The 4,805-nt window shown below is 44.4% G+C and overlaps 1 non-coding gene across 1 annotated transcript; it reads right to left on the reverse strand.

Moving 5' to 3' along the window:
- Nucleotides 1-4,479: 4,479 nt before the first annotated feature.
- Trnat-ugu (transfer RNA threonine (anticodon UGU)) lies at nt 4,480-4,554 on the reverse strand. Its single transcript has one exon. It is a non-coding gene; the product is annotated as a tRNA-Thr (tRNA).
- Between the last annotated feature and the right edge of the window lie 251 nt (nt 4,555-4,805).

The following is a 4,805-nucleotide window of genomic DNA, read 5'->3' on the forward strand; positions in this document are numbered from 1 at the left end:
TTACCTAATCTAATTCCCTCAGCATCACCCGACTTAATTCGACTACATTCCATTATCCTTGTTTCGCTTTTGTTGATGTTCATCTTATATCCTCCCTTCAAGACACTGTCCATTCCATTCAACTGTTCTTCCAAGTCCTTTGCTGTCTTTGACAGAATTACAATGTCATCGGCGAACCTCAAAGTTTTTATTTCTTCTCCAAGGATTTTAATACCTACTCCGAACTTTTCTTTTGTTTCCTTTACTGCTTGCTCAATATACAGATTGAATAACATCGGGGAGAGGCTACAACCCTGTCTTACTCCGTTCCCAACCACTGCTTCCCTTTCATGTCCCTCGACTCTTATAACTGCCATCTGGTTTTTGTACAAATTGTAAATAGCCTTTCGCTCCCTGTATTTTACCCCTGCCACCTTCAGAATTTGAAAGAGAGTATTCCAATCAACATTGTCAAAAGCTTTCTCTAAATCTACAAATGCTAGAAACGTAGGTTTGTCTTTTCTTAATGTTTCTTCTAAGATAAGTCGTAAGGTCAGTATTGCCTCACGTGTTCCAGTATTTCTACGGAATCCAAACTGATCTTCCCCGAGGTCGACTTCTACTAGTTTTTCCATTCGTCTGTAAAGAATTCGTGCTAGTATTTTGCAACTGTGGCTTATTAAACTGATTGTTTGGTAATTTTCACATCTGTCAACACCTGCTTTCTTTGGGATTGGAATTATTATATTCTTCTTGAAGTCTGAGGGTATTTCGCCTGTTTCATACATCTTGCTCACCAGATGGTAGAGTTTTGTCAGGACTGGCTCTCCCAAGGCCGTCAGTAGTTCCAATGGAATGTTGTCTACTCCGGGGGCCTTATTTCGACTTAGATCTTTCAGTGCTCTGTCAAACTCTTCACGCAGTATCGTATCTCCCATTTCATCTTCATCTACATCCTCTTCCATTTCCATAATATTGTCCTCAAGTACATCGCCCTTGTATAGACCCTCTATATACTCCTTCCACCTTTCTGCTTTCCCTTCTTTGCTTAGAACTGGGTTTCCATCTGACCTCTTGATATTCATACAAGTGGCTCTCGTTTCTCCAAAAGTCTCTTTAATTTTCCTGTAGGCAGTATCTATCTTACCCCTAGTGAGATAAGCCTCTACATCCTTACATTTGTCCTCTAGCCATCCCTGCTTAGCCATTTTGCACTTCCTGTCGATCTCATTTTTGAGGCGTTTGTATTCCTTTTTGCCTGCTTCATTTACTGCATTTTTATATTTTCTCCTTTCATCAATTAAATTCAATATTTCTTCTGTTACCCAAGAATTTCTACTAGCCCTCGTCTTTTTACCTACTTGATCCTCTGCTGCCTTCACTACTTCGTCCCTCAGAGCTGCCATTCGTCTTCTACTGTATTTGTTTCCCCCATTCCTGTCAATTGTTCCCTTATGCTCTCCCTGAAACTCTGTACAACCTCTGGTTCTTTCAGTTTATCCAGGTCCCATCTCCTTAAATTCTCACCTTTTTGCAGTTTCTTCAGTTTTAATCTACAGGTCGTAACCAACACTAAGCATGGAAAAAAAACTGTCACTCCTCATCTTGTCAAGAACGAAGTTACAGAACTCCACACATTGTTGTCTGTCATCTTCACGAAGAGCTTCTAGTAGCGGAATTTTGTATGGGTTTATTTGTAAATATCGACCCATCAGACGCCAGACGGACATCGGGGGCATGTCGAGCTGTCGAGCTGTCGAGCTGTCGAGCTGCACTGGGAACGGATTTCTGCGGACTCCATGTGAAACTGGCCGGATGCGATGAACGTCTGTGTTAGACACTCGGGGTCGGCCCGGCGATTTGCCTTTACACAAACAACCTGTCTCTCGGAATTGTTCGTGCCATCGCCTAATGCTCTGCGGTGTAGGAGGATCCACACCGTACCTAGTACGAAAGTCACGCTGAACAGCTTTAACTGACCCGCACTGCGCAAAATGTAGAACACAAGACGCTTTCTGTTTTCCCGACCCCATTTTTAGTAGAACTGGGGTGGACGCGCACTGCTGCTTCCTAGCGGCAACCATGTAAAACTCGAGAACAGTACACTGTTCACGCACAAATCTCACATAACATAGTACGAGGGCAGTTCAATAAGTAATGCAACACATTTTTTTTCTGAAACAGGGGTTGTTTTATTCAGCATTGAAATACACCAGGTTATTCCCCAATCTTTTAGCTACACAACACTATTTTTCAACGTAATCTCCATTCAATGCTACGGCCTTACGCCACCTTGAAATGAGGGCCTGTATACCTGCACGGTACCATTCCACTGGTCGATGTCGGAGCCAACGTCGTACTGCATCAATAACTTCTTCATCATCCGCGTAGTGCCTCCCACGGATTGCGTCCTTCATTGGGCCAAACATATGGAAATCCGACGGTGCAAGATCGGGGCTGTAGGGTGCATGAGGAAGAACAGCCCACTGAAGTTTTGTGAGCTCCTCTCGGGTGCGAAGACTTGTGTGAGGTCTTGCGTTGTCATGAAGAAGGAGAAGTTCGTTCAGACTTTTGTGCCTACGAACACGCTGAAGTCGTTTCTTCAATTTCTGAAGAGTAGCACAATACACTTCAGAGTTGATCGTTTGACCATGGGGAAGGACATCGAACAGAATAACCCCTTCAGCGTCCCAGAAGACTGTAACCGTGACTTTACCGGCTGAGGGTATGGCTTTAAACTTTTTCTTGGTAGGGGAGTGGGTGTGGCGCCACTCCATTGATTGCCGTTTTGTTTCAGGTTCGAAGTGATGAACCCATGTTTCAACGCCTGTACCAATCTTTGACAAGAAATTGTCACCCTCAGCCACATGACGAGCAAGCAATTCCGCACAGATGGTTCTCCTTTGCTCTTTATGGTGTTCGGTTAGACAACGAGGGACCCAGCGGGAACAAACCTTTGAATATCCCAACTGGTGACCAATTGTGACAGCACTACCAACAGAGATGTCAAGTTGAGCACTGAGTTGTTTGATGGTGATCCGTGGATCATCTCGAACGAGTGTGTTCGCACGCTCCGCCATTGCAGGAGTCACAGCTGTGCACGGCCGGCCCGCACGCGGGAGATCAGACAGTCTTGCTTGACCTTGCGGCGATGATGACACACGCTTTGCCCAACGACTCACCGTGCTTTTGTCCACTGCCAGATCACCGTAGACATTCTGCAAGCGCCTATGAATATCTGAGATGCCCTGGTTTTCCGCCAAAAGAAACTCGATCACTGCCCGTTGCTTGCAATGCACATCCGTTACAGACGCCATTTTAACAGCTCCGTACAGCGCTGCCACCTGTCGGAAGTCAATGAAACTATACGAGACGAAGCGGGAATGTTTGAAAATATTCCACAAGAAATTTCCTGTTTTTTCAACCAAAATTGGCCGAGAAAAAAAATGTGTTGCATTACTTATTGAACTGCCCTCGTAGTTACGATTTTTTCAAATCAGATGATTCTTTTTGATACACCCTGTACTGCCAGCTGGTATCCTCTGTGGAGTAATTCGTCGCCTGTGCTCCTTGCCGTTGCAAGTGTTGTTTGTGTAACGCTCTAGATATTCCGTCCGCGCTGTCGTTAACGTAGATCCCCCAAATCTGGTCTCCGAGTGATTGTGTTACATTGTCGTGTGTGTGTCAGTCGTATTTTCTATGAATAACGGTCGCAGTATAGAAGAAAGTGTCCAGAGGTCCCCCTGTCTGCACAGTCAAGGAAGAAAAGCAGCAGGAGAGGGACATCGTTCCAGGAAAAATGTTTCAGAATCTTCCATAAAAGTTGATACAAAAAGTTATTTTCGCTGATTAATGTCCGCTGTACAGTTTTATTACATCCACTTATATCATAAGCGTTGTGGAAAAAGTTACTAATGGATAACTGGTCGAACATTATTACTCTCCAACGTTTTGGAGATGTGGGTTGGGTTAACAACTTCCTAATGAGTAAAGACACATTTCTAGTCATGTGCACTGAATTACCAAATATTTTGTAACCAAAAGACACATTTCTAGTCATGTGCACTGAATTACCAAATATTTTGTAACCAATCATTGATCGTGTACGAGAGCCTTTGCAACTGAAAGCGAGAATGGGTTCAGCAGTTTACAAATCGGCCTGCTTAATAGGATGCACTTCGCATCGTTTAAATAAAGAAAATTAATAATTTCCTGGTCATTCCAGCACTTCTGCTTTTCCTTGACTTCACACAAAAACACTTTATCCACATAACCGAACCTTCTAAAAAGCACATGGCAACCAGACAACTTACACGACTGAAGAACGGTAGAACATTTACATGGAGCCAAGACCCGACTGTGGAAGGTGAAATCAGACATCCAGAACTGCTTTTCCACAGTCGTATTTAGGAGTCCCTCACATACGAAATGATAATTAAATTGACACCCTAGCTGCAAGCAGGCGTTGATACACTTCATTGGGGACATGTTGAAAATGTGTGCCCCGACCGGGACTCGAACCCGGGATCTCCTGCTTACATGGCAGACGCTCTATCCATCTGAGCCACCGCGGGCACAGAGGATAGTGCGTCTGCAGGGACTTATCCCTTGCACGCCCCCCGTGAGATCCACATTCCCAACATGTCCACAACACTACATTCGTAGTGCGCCTAATAGATGTTTGCCCATCATACTCATTACTCGTGGCAGATTAATCTACCAAGTCACATATGCAGCAACAGTCGATGATGATGTCTACTGAATGGGAGACCGTTCATCATGACTTATGCAACTGAAGCGATTCCCTTTGGGCTGGAGCTTAGGCA

This window comes from Schistocerca cancellata, chromosome 3 (genome assembly GCF_023864275.1).
Source record: "Schistocerca cancellata isolate TAMUIC-IGC-003103 chromosome 3, iqSchCanc2.1, whole genome shotgun sequence".
Classification (NCBI taxonomy): domain Eukaryota; kingdom Metazoa; phylum Arthropoda; class Insecta; order Orthoptera; family Acrididae; genus Schistocerca; species Schistocerca cancellata.